At 42.9% G+C, this 19,158-nt stretch overlaps 1 pseudogene across 1 annotated transcript in view; it reads right to left on the reverse strand.

Moving 5' to 3' along the window:
- LOC144764085 (uncharacterized) overlaps positions 1-6,817 on the reverse strand; it is a 131,264-nt pseudogene extending 124,447 nt beyond the window's left edge. Inside the window, exon 1 of the transcript XR_013596310.1 lies at positions 6,692-6,817. The product of XR_013596310.1 is annotated as an uncharacterized LOC144764085 (transcript). The remainder of the gene's footprint in view (positions 1-6,691) is intronic.
- Positions 6,818-19,158: the final 12,341 nt, after the last annotated feature.

Consider the following 19,158-nt stretch of genomic DNA (forward strand, 5'->3'; position numbering starts at 1 on the left):
CGTTTGCGCTGCTTACTTAGCGCCGGGACACCTCTGGTTGAGGTAACTGTACGCGCTTTACAAAACTCGGTATTATTATTATTATTATTATATATATTGGAGAAAGAAGATCTTGTGGCAAACATTTATAACTCCTTTGCCACTACTTTCGGGACGTATGTCAATACTCAAAATGACCCTGGGACCTTTTTGAACCTACATAAGAAGTTTTTCAAGGAACTCTTACTACTAATGACTAAAAGACCAAAAAAGATGGGAGGAGTAACCAACTCCCAGGCTGTAGGCAAACCTTGGTTTAATAAAGAGTGCTGTGTTGCAAAGTCAACTTTAGTTCAGGCAATAAAAAATAACAATGCACTAGCCGTTAAAGAGGCCAGGAAAAAATACAGGGGAACCCTGGCTGAAGCCAAATCATCTTGGGACCAAGAAATTTGGTCAAGTATGCTATCAGCTGCTAAAATGAAGGACCAAAAATTATTCTGGAAAATAGTGGCAAAAGGTAAACAAAAAAGAAAAAGGTTCACGAGAGGTTTTCCTCGATGAGGCCACTTGGATCAATCATTTCTCCAAATGATATGATGCCCCAGAGGGGACCGAGGTTATGCAGGTTGTACATACACCACCAATTGTCTTAATAGAGAATACGCCCATAGTCTTTGATCAAGTGGAAACTCAAGTAGCTATTGCCTTGGTCAAAAACGGGAAGACCCCGGGCTTGACAAAATACCAGGTGATCTATTTAAACATGAGACCAATATTTGGGTACCATATATAAATCACTTATGTAATGTTATTGCTAATGGTGCAGAAATCCCGAACACTTGGAAGGGTGCACAAATTATCACTATTTTTAAAAAGGGCGATAGGAATGACCCTGCAAACTATCGCCCGATTAGTTTAATTGACATATTACAAAAAATGTATTCTAGGCATGTTTTAAATCGTATTAATATGTGGATGGAAGAGGAGTTAGTGCTCACAAAATACCAAGCAGGGTTTAGAGCGAAAATAAGTACCATTGACCAGGTACTAAGATTTTGTTATGTGTGCTGGAAATATATTACCCTGAGAAAAGGTCATCTGTACGTAGCATTCGTCGACCTGCGGGCGGCGTTTGATTTAATCCCCCGAGAACTGTTATGGGAAACCCTTACATGCCAGGGGCTACCAGCTGACTTACTAAAGCAGATTATAAAATTACACGAGAACAACTATGCTAAAGTTCGGTGGGGCCCAAATGGGGAGTTATCCCAACCAATTCCAATAAAGAGAGGGGTCCGCCAGGGATGTGTGTTAGCCCCGACACTTTTTTCCTTGTTTGTCAATTACATCCCGTCTTGCATGGAGGACTGTAACAATGATTCTCCAAAATTAGGGGGCGAACGAGTTTCGTCCCTCCTTTTTGCGGATGATACAATTCTTATTTCTCAAACACCTCGGGGTCTACAGAATCTTCTAAATAGGTTCCAGGTATATTGCAGCACAAAAGGCTTAGAGATTAATATAAAGAAAACGAAATACATGGCCCTAATCGTCCACAAAAATTTTAGGGGAAACTTGACGTTAAATGGACACAAATTAGAATGTGTCCATAATTTTAGCTATCTAGGTGTTTCCCTGGATTCGAATTTAACATGGAGAAGCCAGATAGAAAAAAGTAAAATAGTGTTCAAACAAAATTCATTACCTATAATAAAAAGACATGGTAATCGCCTGAATAAAGCAATCACCCCGGCCTTGGAGATTTTTAAATTTAAAGTACAATCAGTGGTATTATACGAGGCAGAATTGTGGGGACCCATGTGTAAAAACTCCTTTACAACTGGAGAAAATAAGTTCTACAGGGCTTTGTTAAAACTACCAGTCAGCACTCCGTTGATTCCTCTCCTTTTAGACCTGAATATGAAACGCATAGACCATCATGCTATTTTGAGACCGTTGATGCTCTGGGTCAGATTATGGACGACCCCAGAGCTGATAGACTATAAAAATGGTCTAAAAGAGGTAATGGATCTAGATTGCTGTAATAAAGTCGAATGGCTCAATCATGTAAGATCCTGGCTGGTAAAACTAGGTCTATCACATTTTTGGAATGAACCAGTATTACTGAATTCGTCCTCAAAGAAAATTTTAAAGTTATCCTTCTGGTCATATACGAGTCATGAGGTGGTGAACCTAAATACACCTGGATCTCTGACAAATAATTTTCTATTGTTCAAAGACGTGGCATCTTTTGAATGCTTCTTAGATGAGATTCATCCCCCGTTAGCCAAGACACTCTACATGAAATTCAGATATGGCACTCTTAGGACAAATGTCTGTGAATTTAGGTGGTCGAACAGTAGTAGTAACCTTTGTACTTTATGTACGAACCAGACAAAGGAAGATGAGGCACACATTTTGTTTTTTTGCACAACTTATGTGGCATTGAGAAAAAGGTGGATTTTACCCCTTTGTCGGAACATAGGTTCCAGATCCCACAAAGAGGCTGAAAGAATTTTAAAAACTGACACTAGTCAGGCCATAGTTTTTGGTATCAGCAAATTCCTCCTGGCTGTTAATTTTACGAGAATGAAATTGTGCTTGAAACTTTGAAATTACAGAACCAATATTTATGTGCAATTTTCTCGGTGATGCTGTTTTATACCAGTCAGAATAATTAAATATCAATATATGTCGCACTAATAGTGCTACTTTTGGGAATACAGATTTTTATTTTTATTTTAAGAAATTTTTATTAAGTTTTAGCAAAAACATAAACAAAGCCGTACAATAATGAAGTAAATACAATAAGGTAAAACAGGAGGCACTAGAGTTAATGAAAAAAGAAAGAGAAGTAAAGAAAAGAAGAAGAGAGAAAAGAGGAAGGGTGAAAAGACAGAGAAGGAAGGAGGAAGGGGAATGAAGGAAGCTAGGTGAAATATGGGAATATGCGAGGATAAGAACAGGATATGAACTTCACATGGAATGGGTAGAAGAGAGGTAAGAAACAAAGGGGAGCCATAGGAGACCAGATTTGATTTTTAGAGGGACAGAAGAAGAAGCAGCAATAGAAATCCTATGCTCATCACATATGAAATTCCACCAAGTTACAACAGAAATTTTGGAATTATCTTTCCAACAAGATAAAATCACTCTAAAAGCAATAGCAATGAACAAATCAAGTAATCTAGCATTAGAGGAGATCATATCTGTATCATCTAACAGAGAACCTAAAAAAACATTAGTTAACGAGAATGGAGTAGAACATTGAAACATACGCATGCATATACCCAAGATAGATTTCCAAAAAGAGAGGACAGAGGGGCATTCAAATAGTTGATGTTTAAGTGTAATCTGGTTCGGAAGAACAAGACCAGCAGACAGAGGGTGAAGCAGGGGAAAACTTGGAAATACTTACAGGCGTAAAAACAACTATATGATAAATGAAAAAAAGGGATTGAGTAATGCGTGCAGCAATAGAAACCTTAAATAATTTGGACCATAAACGATCCCAAACATCAACTGGTAACAAAATATTCAAATCAGCTTCCCAGGCATTCTCAACAGAGGTCTTAGGGCGGTCTGTAACATTGGAAACCAGCAATCTATATACAAGGGCAGCTTTTGGTTGTTGTAGGGAGAACAAAGAGTAGAGAGGAGACGTGGGGGGAAAAGGAGGGTAAAACATCAGGTGGTGAAAGGAAAGTTAGGTGAGAGCGAATAGCATCAGTTATGATGGTATACTCCTGTAAACACGAAGCAGGAAGTTGATACATATTTTGCAACTAATGGAAAGGGAGAATAGAATTATTGAAAAGGAATTGATGTACAAAAGAAATCCCCTTTTCCTTCCAGTATTTGTAATAGAAAGACTTGCCCTTATATTTGAGGAACTTATTATACAACACAGTGGACGATAAGAAGCATTGAAGGGGAGATAGGTCCTTGGAAAAAGTGTCAAGCAGCAGTGTCTTTGAGTATTTCAGAACTGGGTGTTTGGATAAAAAGGAACAATTGGACATGAAGACAGCATGCTGAAACGAAAAGTCTTTCAACAAGGAGCGTTCTAACATCACCCATCTGGGAACAGGTGAAGTCAAAAAATCATACGCTAAGGAGAAGGATTGTTTTATAGTAAAAGCAGAGTGATATAATTTAAAATTGGGGAAACGGACACCACCTTCATTTTTAGGACGGATGAGTGTTTGCAAAGCAATACGGGGGTGCTTGTCACTCCACAAAAATTTGGAACATATAGAATTCAAACAAGCAAAATATGAGCATGGGATTTTTATGGGGAGCATAGATATAGTATAAAGAATATGCGGCGTAATCATCAATTTAATAGTATCCAGTCTACCCCAAATGGAAGAAAAATAAGGGAGACCAACTTTGGAGAAGGGACTGGAGTTTTTTGACAAGGGAATCAAAGGTGAACTTAAGCGTGTCAGCGAGAGAAGTGGAAAACCAAATACCAAGGTATTTTATTTTGAAAGGGCACCATGCAAAGTCTGTGGAGTGAAACATGTATTGGTAGCAAATGGAATTTAGAGGTAAGACTTCTGTTTTGGAGAGATTGAGTTTGTAGCCAGAGATGGAAGAGTATAAACGAACTTCATTCATGAAATGTGGTAAAGACGAAATTGGGTCTGCCATATATACAAGGATATCATCTGCGTATGCAGATAATTTTGTTTCAGTAGAAGCTAGCTTGAAACCATGGACATTGGGGTTAGTTTGGATACGCTCCAAAAAAGGTTCGAGACATAAGATAAACAGTAAGGGGGAAAGAGGACAACCCTGTCTCGTGCCTCTGGACAAAGAAAAAAATCTAGAAAACTGGTTGTTGACAAATATACTAGCACGAGGACAGGAGTAAAGGAGTTTAACTAAGGAAATAAAGAAGGGACCAAAACCAAACCATTGCAAGGACCGAAACATAAATTGCCAGTTGATCCGATCGAAGGCTTTCTCTGCATCCAAGGACAGAGCAGCAAGGGGAAATTTAAAAGAGTTACTGTGGGAGATAATGTTAGCGAACAGACATGCATTATCAGAGGCCAATCTACCTTTTACAAAGCCAACCTGATCAGTTTTAATCAAAAGAGGGATGAGGACATCCAGGCGAGAAGCAAGAATTTTAGCAAATATTTTACAAATCATAATTAATCAGGGAAATTGGGCGAACATTTTTACATTGGGAGTGATCTTTGTCTGGTTTGGGAATTATGATAATGAGGGCCTCTAGGAAAGATCCAGAGGCCTTGGCAGAGGAAATAAATGAATTAAAAATTTGATGTAAGTGGGGCACAAATATGGTGTGAAATGCAGAATAAAATTCAATCGGTAATCCATTAGGACCCGGAGCTTTGGATTTTTTAAGGGAAGAGATGGCCTGGAGGATTTCTTGAAGAGAAATATCTTTCTCTAATTGGGCAAATTTGTCTGGGAGTGAAGGTGGAGATGGGAGACCCTCAAAGAATGATGTCAGGTTAGAATCCGAAGGATGAGTATCATCAGTATAAAGATTGTGGTAATAATTATGGAAAACTTCTGCAATATCCTCATCCGAGGAGACTAAAGTATTAGTTTGGTCATTAAGAATAGGCCGAATCGTTTTACGTTCAGATTTGATTTTGAGATAGTTTGCCAGCATTTTACCCGCTTTGTTTTGGCCCCCGTGGTATTTGGATTTAATTTTCAAGAGGGTATTACAAGCTTCTACCGTAGCAATCTTATTTAGCTCAGACTTAGCTTTGATTAGACTTTGAAGAGCATCCTTGGATTTTGAGGAAAAGTACGAGTGTTCAAGATTTTTAATATTCCTGAGTTGGTCCTCATATTTAAGTCTATTAGTGTTCTTCTTTTTTGCAACATATGAAATGGTAAATGCTCGAAAAGCAGCTTTGAAAGCGTCCCAATTATTGGGAATAGAGGTGTCAGCAGGGTCATTAAGGAGAAAAAACTCATTAATAAAGAGCGTAGTTTCCTTAACAAAAGCAACATCAGACAACAGAAAAGTATTGAATTTCCATCGACTAAATTTGGAGGAAGTTAAGGTAAGATCATTGGATGCATGGACAGGGGCATAGTCAGACAGAAAAATAGATCCAATATCAGATTTTTGGAGAGAGGGAAGGAGTGACTTACTAACCAAAATATAGTCTATCCTAGAACGTGTATGATGGACATTGGAAAAAAAAGTATATTCAAGGGTGTCAGGATTACATGTTTTCCAAACATCATAAAGGGGACGCGAGGCAATGGCAGATTGGAAACATTTATGAGTCTTATCAGGTTGAAATTTGTGAGAGGAAAGCCTGTCTGCGAATGGGTCTAGCCATTGATTAAAGTCACCAGCAATTACAATATTTGGACAGTCCATAGTAGAAATAAGGAGTTTGATATCGTTCCAAAATTTGGGATCTGGTCGATCTGGACCATAAATGTTTAAGAGAACCAAAGTCGTATTTTGGATCACAACCTTTGCTATTACCCAGCGTCCTTCGTCATCATTTTGAGAAGATAAAATTTGGGCCGACAACCCTTTATGGAGCAAAATCGCAACACCCCCTTTCTTGTTAACCGCAGGAGAAAATACCACTTGACCCACCCAATGACGTTTTAACTTAGAAGATTCAACATCTGTACAATGAGTCTCTTGCAGGAAAACTACTTGAGAATTAATTTTAGACAAATGAGACAATACCTTCTGACGCTTGACAGGGTGACCAAGACCTCGAACATTCCACGTCACAAAATTACACAGGATGTAAGGTAAGGATGGGGCAGTACACGAGGGGTGGATACACTGCAGGAAACACATCTACAGGAGAGAACATAATAAAAAACACGTTACATCGGAATAAAATACCCAATACATGTATAGAATGAAGATACAGGAAGACCAAGAGCACTGTGTGTGACAACAAGAACCAAAGAAGCCATAACGCAAAAAACAGAGACTGTCCACGGAAAGAGAAGAGGGGGAATGCCCAGGTCGAAGGGAAAGCGTAGGAAAGGAGACAGTAAGAAAGAAAGGAAAGAAGAAAGAAAAGAACAACAAGAAAAAGACAAGAAGACAGATCAAGGCAGAAAAGCCAGATCTGAGAAGAAAGAAATAACCAAGACATCGGGGACAAGGAAAACGCCACTGAGGACACGGATCCCAAAGAGCAGCAGAAGAGCAAGAACGGGCATAAAAAAGGTAGAAACCACAAAACCTCAAGAAAGAGGATGAGATATGCAAGGAGTTAAGGCGGCAACAGCGCAACCAGGTAGCCACAACAAAGGTAGGCCTACAAAGATAAATCAAACATTAGTTATTATTAAACATTAGTGTCCATGGTAGAGGAGGAAACAGTCTGCAGATAAGCATGGAGCTTCTGAGGATCAACGAAGGAGTGAGTACGTCCATTATGCATGATCTTGCATAGACAAGGATGCAGAATACCATACTGGATATTCAGCTGACGCATTTGAGGACGAAGATTCAAAAATTGTTTTCGACGGGCATTGGTTGCATTGGAAAGGTCTTGTGAAATAAAAATATTGTGACCCGACCATATAAGACGACGTTTAGGTCTGGCAGATTTGAGTATAGTCATTAGTTCAGTAAACTCGAGAAACAGAACAATAATACCACGAGGCTTGGACGCATTGGAATTGAGGCGACCCAGGCGGTGAGCTCGCTGTATATTAAGAGGATGGGACGCTGGATGGAGGTCCAGAAGATCATGCAAGAACTTTCGAACAAACGACACCATGTCAGATCCCTCAACATTCTCCGGGACACCATATAAGAGCAGGTTAGTCCTTCGATTGCGATTTTCAAGGTCCTCGGTGTGGAGTTTGAGCATCTGGATCTCTTTTTCCAGTTGGGGAATTTTAGAAGAAGCATCCTGCACATCACTGACGCGCTGTTCTAGGTTCAGGACTTTACCCTCCATAACGACCCATCTCTCCTCTATTTGCTTAAGCTTTTCATTTGTAGCAAACATAAAAGGTTGTAGACCCCTTAATTCCTCCAAAATGGAATCCAAAATTGGGTTAGGAGACGTATGAATAGGGGAGGGGGGGTCATTTTTGAGCCTCTTAGGTTTTGGGCCTGTGTGGTTTGCTTTAATATTGCTTAAATCATGAGACATCACGACGACTGATTGGCGCCGTAAGAATAATGTGATGCAGGAAAAACAAATAAGGTAAAAAGCCTCAAAAACTCAGATAGAAAATCACAAAATCATAGAGTAGAAGGTCACCTCCTCATAAAAGTAGTATAGGGATGGCAGGCGTAACTCACGTCGAAATAAAAGCCCAGAGTCCAAATTAAGGTTTATAAATAACTCACGAATGGCAAAATGCTCCAAATCAGCAAAAGCATCACTTTGTATGGTAAAAAATTAAAGAATTGAAAACAGGTGGGCAGCAGATAGGAAAGTAAGAACAGTCATAACCATGAATTGCGCAGAAAATAATGATTTGCAAATCCAGCACTTAAAATGGCCGCCATAGCTTGGAAGGTAAAAGTTCTGAGGAGAAAAAAACGCTGAAAACGGTGCTTGGAGAATATGCTGTGAGTCATACCTTGTATCGGAAAGTAGAAAGCAAAAAAACACATTCCAGGCACTTTGAGGGAGGCTTCGATGACAGCAGGAGAAAGCTGAGGAGCAGGATAAAGGATGCGGGCTCAGCGGCTCAAAATGGCGGCCGGCCGCGTCCCGACGAAGGAAAGGAACATCGAAGTGCGTTGTGGAAGAAAAACGGCATAGAAATCGCCGAGTTCAGGTGAGGTCAGGCATATTCCGCTGTAGAAACCTTGTAAAATCAGGAATCCGTCGGAGGTATGGAGTTGGAAATTGTAATAAGAAGCCCGCAGCTCAACGGAGCTCACGGGAGAGCTGTCTGCACTCAGCGGTGCGTAAGCCACGCCCCCGGGAATACAGATTTTAATCATGATTTTATATTCATGCCTTTTTAGCTTTTTTAATTATTTAAATATTTTAAAGTATTGTTTTCTGCTATCCGGAATTGTTGTCCAGGATCAAATTGAACTGCTTACAAACCATAATATTTCACGTTTGTGACCTTGCAATTTATTCAACTACCGTGACCTGCTGGGGGAACCACCGTGACCTGCTTCTGAGGCCAACTCCTTGCCATCCTTGCATCTTTTGGCCATAACTCATCCCTGCTAGCCCCCGCCGCCGCTGACCATTCGCGGCCGCCGAGAGGGGCAGGGCAGGAGGAGAGGAGAAACTACAACCCCCAGCGTCCCCTGTTTCGCGGGGACGCCGCCTGTCAGCTGGGCTTCCGCTTCCGCCGGGAGGCGTACTTCAGCGAGCCCTTCCATCGGCGGAGCGGGAACCACTGTGACCTGCTTCTGAGGCCAACTCCTTGCCATCCTTGCATCTTTTGGCCATAACTCATCCCTGCTAGCCCCCGCCGCCGCTGACCATTCGCGGCCGCCGAGAGGGGCAGGGCAGGAGGAGAGGAGAAACTACAACCCCCAGCGTCCCCTGTTTCACGGGGACGCCGCCTGTCAGCTGGGCTTCCGCTTCCGCCGGGAGGCGTACTTCAGCGAGCCCTTCCTCCCGCCTCGCGGGACGCGCGCGGGCGGAGCCCGGGCAGAGGGCGGGCCGTCTGTGGCCGTCCAGGGACGAGACGGGCCACCTCCCTTGGCCCCAGTGGACACCCAACAACTGACCCAGGTATTGCACATTGAGTTTAACGGCTGCAAGAAGAGGGGTGCTAGAGAACCGAATTGGCTTGTTATCTGTTAATGTGGGACTTCCAATTAATGCAGGATAACTAAACCTGTTACTGTGGCCACTAGAGTGACTAAGTTGGAGACCCAAAAGGAAATATGTCCAATCATCCCAACACACGTTCGGCTGCGAGTAAAACTAACAAGAGAGAGACCCCTAAGCAAATACGAGCAGCAACGAAGGAGTGTGCCCTCCCAAATGGGAACAAACCCACAGCAATTGACTTAATGTTAAAAAAGGTCACGGGGGAAATAGAACATATGGAACGGAGTTTATCCTCCTCACCCAACCTTAACGTAATCACCCTAACACCCCCTAGAGACCCACCAACTGCAGATAGCCCAAATATGCATGGAAACGAGACCCACTCAAATAATGACACTGATGATCTCCCCTGTGCACAAACCCCGGGCCAAGAAATCTCTGGGTGTAATGAAACGATCCACCAGACAAAAATGACGCGACAGGGGAGGACTAAGGGGCTACAGAGACAAAGGAAAGCACCAGTAAGAGGCAATCGCTCAACAAGCAGACAAGAATATATACTAGTAGAAAATAACTCCCAAGCAGAAATAATTCCACCAGGATGGGTTGAGACATTATTAGTAGATCTTAAAAAACAGCTAGAATCCTTTATTGCTGCACAACTAAAACCAATTATAAGTAAGGTGGACAAGATAATGTGTGAGCTCTCCAAACAAAGTAAGGCAATAGAACACACACTTACAAAACCTCCTACTGATTTAACTCATTCAAATGAGGTGGTTACTAATGGTAATGTAAACAAAAATAGAGTGCAAAACAACAATTGTGTTAGTCACACTCAACACACAATTGCCCAGATACACGAGGCTCCAAAAACTTCCCAAAACCAAAGAGGGGGCTCTAATGACAAACCAAAAGGGGGACACAATCAAAGCATGAACCCCAAAAATATGGAAAAACCCCCTTTACAGCCACTAATGCAATGGAGACAGGAAGACCGCCCCCAGAGGGGCGGGGATCACGATCCTTGTCACACAGACTCCGACCCCTTCTACACTACTAACACCCCCGCACCACACATTGATCTCCCTCCAGAGGCCAGCCCATTTGTAATAGTTTTTGCAGGGGTGCCAGAAATTAGGCCTACAGAGAGAGAATCACATTATCAATTACTCGCTAAAATCTCCAAGTGGTTGAATATACACAGACCCTTAAATAATGGGGACAGAGGAGAGATAGTGCACGTAAGACGAGTAAACTGGCTTGGTGGGAGAAAAAAGACATAAGAGGGGACTGTATAGTCGCAAATTTTAGGGACACCAGATTGGTTGATTACATCTTGAAGAATCCTAATAGGAATCAAACCAGCACAATTTGCGCACTCCCACTTGGGTACTTTTACCCAAGGAGTCGGAACATTATTCGTGCTGATGATGAGGGCGGGTGGATCCTTGGAAGACCACAACGCACACATAGACCAAGACCTGCAAGCCATCCCGACCAGTTCTTTCCCCCACGAGACTACTCCCAGTGGAGAAACAGATTTGCCCCTTTTCAATCGCTTGAGGACATTGATTGACTCATTCTGCAAGAAAACAATTCTAGACCAAGCTTAGTGACCAGTGAAAGCTCATGCCCAGAAATAGGGGGTAAATGTGGGAGTGCGGGGAATGTACAAACCTGGAGGTCAGAACCACACGTGAGCCAGGGGGACAAAAATACAAACATCATAGATGCACCAATAGTGGGTAAGGTCAGAACAAATGAATCTATCACAGCAAGTGGAAAAGAGAATAGGGTTGGATTGACCGTGTTATCCTGGAATATTGCAGGACTGGAAGCCAAACTAAAAAGTAAGGAGTGGAAAGAATACATTAGGCGCTTCCATGTTATAGCTCTCCAAGAAACATGGGCGCGTGATTCGGACCTCTGTCAATTGGAGGGCTATAAGTGTTTTTTCAGACCTGCCCAAGGGACGAATTCTGGGAGAGCAAAAGGAGGCCTAGCAATATATGTAGATTTAGACCTGAAGGGCACCTGGTCACACCCAGACTGGATGTCAGACACTATACAAGTAGTTTCACTACAATACCAGGGTGAGAGACTACTTTTTCTAAATTTTTATAACTCTATGCCGGTTGATGGGAATTTTCCCATACTAGCAGAGCTGGAGAGAAGATTAAATGAGGAATTGGATTCAGGGCTGAAGGGGCCAGAACCAACTGTCCTGTTGATGGGGGACTTTAATTGCCACCTATGCCCTAAGCTAGTTCCTATTTCTGACGACTGGTCAGCCTGCCCACTAGAAAAGGGTCCCCATGTTGTACACAACAAAGAGGGCACAGCCCTGATGAAGCTCTTAGATAACTTCGCGCTCACCCATGTTATGGATTTAGCTGCACTTAAAGCAGGGGAATCTCCTATACCCACATTTAAAGGGAGAGGTGGTGGGTCCATAATAGATTATATAATGATCTCTGCCTGCTCTAGAGAGCAGATTCTAAAAACAAGAACAGAGTGGAGCCCTTTCAGTGATCACAATCCCCTTTTAATAGAAATCAATTATAAAAACTTACCGAGAAAAAACTCAGGGGTGGCCAATGAAACCCAAATTCAAGTAACAGATCAAGGGAGACGCATAAGGTGGTCAATGATCAACCCGCAAGATTTTTACTCTAAACTAGTGGGTGTAGGGAAAGATCATATAGAGACCTGCTTAGACCTCTCAATAGAGGGCAGATGAGTGGTTGTGGCTTTCGGATCTTTAACTAAAATTGTAGAAGGGTTATTGAAAACTAAGAAGCCTGCTAAACAGTCATCTTTCCCAAGATGGTTCGATACCAACTGCTCAAGGGCTCTAAGAGAACTAAAGCAGAGTTTAAAAAAGGCCCCGAGGGACATGATTGAAATTGCCCGTTGCAGACAGAACTATAAAACCCAGGTAAAGAGAAGAAAGAGTGCTCTTCAAAAAGAAGTTTGGGCAGACCTGAGGGAGGCAGGTGAAAATAGGGACTATGCACAGTTCTGGAGAATCATATCAGACCATGCTTCCATGATTCAAGCTCCCCGGTCATTAGTTCTAACATATTACCAGAACAATGGATCAACCATTTTAAATCCTTATACAACCAGCAGGAGGTAGACATTGGAGATGGAATATGGGTGGGGCCCTGGGCAGAACAACTAGAATTATCTTTGGAGGAAGTACTAAAAGCAATCCTAGGGCTGACACGAAACAAAGCCCCAGGCCCGGATGGTACCCCACCAGATTTATTTCTTAGTAACACTGATTTATGGGCACCAGTAGTAACAAGAGTACTTAATGCAGCAATCAAATCGGGCCTTCCGAGATCGTGGTCCACTGCGGTGATTGTCCCTATATATAAGAAAGGCTGTAGGGACAGCCCGCAGTGTTATAGACCTATCTCGTTGATTGATGTCTCTGCTAAAGTACTCGGGAGGGCACTGCTCAACCGCTTAATAGAGTGGACTGACACTCATAACATCCGGGTGGATACCCAGTACGGGTTTCGAACAGGCAGGTCAACTAGTGACCAATGCCTCAACCAATACCTCCTTACGGCTAAATACACCAAGATGACTGATGGGACCATGTACATGGGATTCATGGACTTAGCAGCGGCTTTTGATAACGTTAATAGAGCCAAACTTTGGACACTTATGCATAACTTGGGAATTGACCCAGACCTCATTAATATTCTTAGGGAGCTGCACTGGAACACCACTGCCAAAGTCCGCTACAGCGCGGGGGGGGTGAGCACCGATCCCTTCCCGTGCTCTGGCGGGGTGAGGCAGGGGTGCATCCTGGCGCCGTTCTTGTTCTCCCTCTACATAAACGGCCTGGAGAGTGTCCTGATAGCACTGGGGACTGACTGTCCAAAGGTAGGTTTGCGTCATTTGCCGGTACTTTTGTACGATGATGACGCGGTCCTCCTTGCGCGAACAGCAGTCGGTCTCCAGCTCCTAATTAGAGGTTTCTCTGATTTTATGAGGAATCTGGACCTCTCCGTCAACCTGACAAAATCTTTCATTATGGTAACTGGGAAGAAACCACATAAGAAATTCGTGTTTAAACTAGGGGATCATGTCTTGGACACTGTCACTACATTTCCGTATTTGGGTCTTCTATTTGACGAAAAGATCAACTTTGCCCCTCTGATAGAGGAGAGGTCTAGGAGACTAGTCTCAGCAAATGGGGCCATATTAAACTTTGCCCGACGAATGGGACGCTGGTCCCCTGAGCAGGTGATGACATTGTACAGATCGGTTAGTATCTCGAAGGCTATCTATGGAGCTGAAGTGTGGGGTTTTAGGGATGCACAACAGATACAAGGAGAGGAAGATAAATTCTTTAAAAACTGTTAAAGCTTCCTTTGAGCATCCCAGCAGCAATAACACACGAAGAGCTGGGTACCCCATACATATCCGACCTGATCAGACTGAGACCAATACTGTCCTGGCTTAAAATTTGGTCAAACCCCAATGCGGATTTAACCAGACAGATCATACAGGATTGCCTACGGAAAGATAGATGGCTTCAAATCCCCTGGCTGAAATACATAAAAGTAACATTAGGGGATATTGGCCAGCAAAGGTTATTCCTGGACCCCTCAACTGTGGACATATATAGCAGACATTTTGTACAAAAGCAACTACTGGAAAAATATGACTGCAGGAGGAGGGAGTTTGATTCTATTAAACCCTTGGTAGCTGCTCATTCGCTTGTTTCTAATGAAGTGGGCATGGAACCGTATCTTTTTTTAATGTACAGCCAACACGAGAGGTTTTTAATGACTTGTTTTAGGCTCAATTTGTTGCACAATATTTTAGCTTATCCCTCTGGATTTACGCAAACAATTGAGCAGAAGGGTGCCTGCGGCTGCGACAATAGGTCTCCGCAGGACACCCTTCATTTTGTATTACTGTGTCCTTTTTATAAAATACCGCATCAAAGATTCTTGGTGGACATCTTAAAAGGACTCAAACATTATCCATGCCAAATCTGCCTTATTATTCCTGCAGAGAGCAACGGAAATGCGTACTTTGTTTGCTATCATGAGTTTTCTAAAAATTGTGTTTAAATTAAGAAACACAAGGGGTTGATAAAGTCGGATGAAAGGAGATGAAACTAAAAGGACATGTGGTGCCCCCTGTTACACCTACACTCTGTTTATATTATCTACAAAAACTCTTTTTAACTTGTCACTTTTTACAAAACTATGATGTTCAGTATGTTTTTATGTGATCATGTATTAATATGTATTTTTATGATGGTTTTTAACCTTCGAAACAAATAAAGAACTGAACTGAACTGAACAATGTATATTGTACAATTGTAAAGTAATTATAATGTATTTTATGTATCTTTTATGGCACTTTATGCACGAAAATAAAGATTAGAATTGATTGAGAGGAGGGGAATCATGAGAAACAACTGCAACTCCTTGAATTCCATTACATTATTGAACTCATTACAAAATTCCCATATGGCCACAACAGAGACGAGGAGTTAGCAGTACACAATTGTGACTGAGACTCACTACATGTCCAAGAAAGTGCAACACAAGTGCTCTTTTTCAGTGAAACCACACAGTTGCCCAACTCGATGCAGTAATCCGTTATCGAAAAGCAGGTGGAGCCGAAGTCTATCTCTCAAGAGTACTCTGAAGCTTGTTTTCTGTTGATCACACAAGATTTAGTGACAGCTGCGCTGTCAAACGACACCTGATAAAGTGAAGAGCTTAGGGGTTACTCATAGCATAATAACTGCATTCAGAAGTGGGAAGCATACCACGGTCGACTTTCGAAAACATGTTTAGAATGCCAAAGCCTACACCAGAGGGTCAGGGACACGGACAACACCAAAGGCAACAGAGGCACAGAAATGGGTCGGTGCAACATAGACATACAACTACAAGGGCAGCGATACAGCTAAACTAGCAACATTAAGACAGACACTCTGTATCAGCACCATAGACATGGAATAGACCGCAACAAGAGCGCAAGGATTCGCAAACAAAGACACAGTGCTGACGATGCAGGCTGAAAAACAAGACAGCAAATCAACCCATGCGATGTGATATAAACACAGACGCAAAGCCTTTTCCTTTAACACAAAGGCATAGAGCTATGGTTCTTAATCTGGGGCCTTAAACACCAATGCATAGGATCCTTGACAGTTGAGAAATGAAATAATATTAGAAACATTGTAAAACTGAAAAACATACAACTCTGTACAAATGGGAGGGAACATGAAATGGGAGAGTAAAATGGAAGTTGGTCTCCTTAGCCTGATGAGTGGGAGCAGCACAAGGACAGCAAGCAAAATCTTGCTCCTATGGGTGGTCTCAACTGAAGCATTGGTAGTGTCAACTTAAGGACAACATGCATTATGAGCAAGAAAACAAAGTGGTATGATAGTCTAGCATACAGCTTTGCCTTTTGGAAATAAAAACAGATTTTGAAAAGTTCCAACCTCCCCATTAAAATGTGTTTTCTATATATTTTTGGTGTGTTTATCAAGTCAAACATTTCATAATTTTGCATTGTTTTTTTTTGTATATTTCTTTCTGTATTTTGCACATAGTTTTGAGGTTCAAAGCATAGAAATTGCTTCGGTTGGGGCCCCCGGTTTTCAGTGGGGTCCACAGAGGTCACAAGGTTAAGAATTGAGCCCTGAGAATAAGACTGAAACAAAAGGACAAAGTGTGTGGCACTGGCAGTGCCAGGAAGGATTGCAATGCAGGAAGTGGGCAGCCACAGATATACCCCCAAATGTGGCGGTTCACTAAGTGAGAGACACAAGGATTGAACGAATGCCCACACACAGGAACAAAGGTGAGGGACAAAGTGCCAAGGGGAGCCCCAGAGGTGGAAAGAGAATGGAGGCAAGAGAGCATGGAAATAAGAAAAAGGGTGACCCTCCTAATCTCCCTGGGACGCTGTGACCCTGCGAGGACATTGTGGACGCCTCTCCTCCAACTGCACCTGTTGAGACGTTACCTCTTGCAGCTCCCGCTTTGCGGGAGCCGCTGCGTGTGAGGTCTGCCCAGCGACGCTGTTTTCGCGTGCACCAGGTCCACCGAGGCGCTGAGAGGCTGCAGGGGAGTTGCGCGGCAGGGACTCACTCTTCCAGGAGTCCCTGCGTGACCAACCAACATCCGCTTGACGCTTCACTAAATTGTTAGAATAGAGACAACACAAAAATGATGGTGAACAGTGTTTTTATTATCACTGCACCAAAAAATTTATTGATTATGCAATTGCTAGTATAGTATATACAGTTCAAGTGCGCCCACAGGGGAAGGGGGAAAGAGTGCAAGGGAAGGGGTATATTTCAATTAGTTAACATCACTAATCAAAAAATCCATTAGGCACCAATCCACAACTGAAAACATCATTAACAATGATCCATAGATTGAAGATCAAGAAAAAACACATGTTAGGTAGAACATATCACATAAAACAGAAACTCCCGTGGTGATTATTATTATCAATCTTGGGTTGAGGAGTTCGTGTAGGTAGATGGTAGTCTACGTTTCGACCCATAGATGTAGGATAATGGATCCTTACTGGCGGGTCTTCATCAGGACGGTGGGGGGGTGAAGGAGTGGGGCTGTGTCCTGAGTGTAAAAGGAAAAATATACCAATTACTTGAAACGGTCTCAAAAGAGTCCCGACATGATTTAAATACAAAGGGCCCGAAGGGCAGTGGAAAGCAGGATAATTCAAAATACAATTACAAGAGATGAATTGAGAAGTTAAAGGAGTTAAAAAAGGAGGTTGAATGAATTGAGGACAAGAACATTACCTGGTTGGTTAGCCCAAAAAAATAAGTAAAAAGGCAAACGCCCTGGTGGGCGTGTTTGCGTCTGTACTAGGGGGCCAGTCCCAGTAATTAGGGTTATGTCTGATTAGGTGGGGTTGGAATTCGAAAAATTCGAAAAATTGGGACCGTAGCATCCAAATAGCAAAACATAAAGTAAACCTCTCAAGCCCGCTTGTGGGCTGATGTAGGTTGACATGGAGGGGTAACCTTAGTAATAGTAGGGTAAAAATCACCTGGTCTTAGGGCCAGGACAGGACCTGTGGTTTACGTCCGTAATTCACAGAGCATTCATCTGGAAAACACTAATAGAAAGACACGGTTTCAGAAAGGGGGCTGGGTGTGGTCATATAAATTATCTCACACGCATTGTCAGAATACAAAAACTCACCCGAGGGGGATTGTGCAACAATCGCGTGGAAGGAGTGGTCACGGCACGTCTCCTCCACGGTGGGTTAAAGACTTCGTAACCAGTGCGTCCCGAAAGTGGATCGCGCACTGCAGAACGCCGTCTGGGGGAAACAGAATTCCAAAGATTAGGGGCATAGAGGGCGGTTAGATTGTGAAGTTTTTTCGCGGCTCCTACCGAAACACTCACCGGTGGACGGTCAAAAAGCGGAGCCCGTGTCAGCGCTTGTCAGCCTGGAAAACAGGAAGTGTTACCGAGGTAACCATGCTTGGTTAAATAACCTCGTAGAAGAAAGACTCAGACCTGTTGCTAAGTTACCGGGTATACAACCTTGTGACGGAAAAAATGGAAAAAATTGGAGGGTATTATTCTAAATGTGGAAATAGCTGCAGATTATATCATTGAAACTAAAAGAGGGCGGGGGGGGCAATGTTACGAATCGCATCTGTATTCGGAAAAAATGGACGGTGCTCGTTGACATGGAGGGGTAACCTTAGTAATAGTAGGGTAAAAATCACCTGGTCTTAGGGCCAGGACAGGACCTGTGGTTTACGTCCGTAATTCACAGAGCATTCATCTGGAAAACACTAATAGAAAGACACGGTTTCAGAAAGGGGGCTGGGTGTGGTCATATATATATCCTAACCTAATACCCAGGTCCCATTGACCACATGGGTCGAACCCCTCTATTTATAATATACAACCAACATCCGGTCAGCGCCCCCTGCGAGCCCCGCCCCAGCCGGCAAAACAGGTGAAAAGGATCCTGGACAAGCCCACCTGCGTGACCCTCCTAATCTCCCTGGGACGCTGTGACCCTGCGAGGACATTGTGGACGCCTCTCCTCCAACTGCACCTGTTGAGACGTTACCTCTTGCCGCTCCCGCTTTGCGGGAGCCGCTGCGTGTGAGGTCTGCCCAGCGACGCAGTTTTCGCGTGCACCAGGTCCCTCTACGGCCCTCATCGGCAGGAAGAGACAGGGACAGGGCCCGGAACTCTGCTCAGAATATCTTTTGTAAGTTACTTATACCATCATTGACGCTGCATTTGCAAGAAAGCCATCCTGTGCACTAGTATTGTACGCAATACAGGAACCCAAAGTGAAGGGTTCAGAGACCTGGTTGGTGTTTTCTGGTTACTGCTTGCTAAGTCAGTGTGTACCAAAAATGTGA

This window comes from Lissotriton helveticus, chromosome 6 (genome assembly GCF_964261635.1).
Source record: "Lissotriton helveticus chromosome 6, aLisHel1.1, whole genome shotgun sequence".
Lineage (NCBI taxonomy): Eukaryota > Metazoa > Chordata > Amphibia > Caudata > Salamandridae > Lissotriton > Lissotriton helveticus.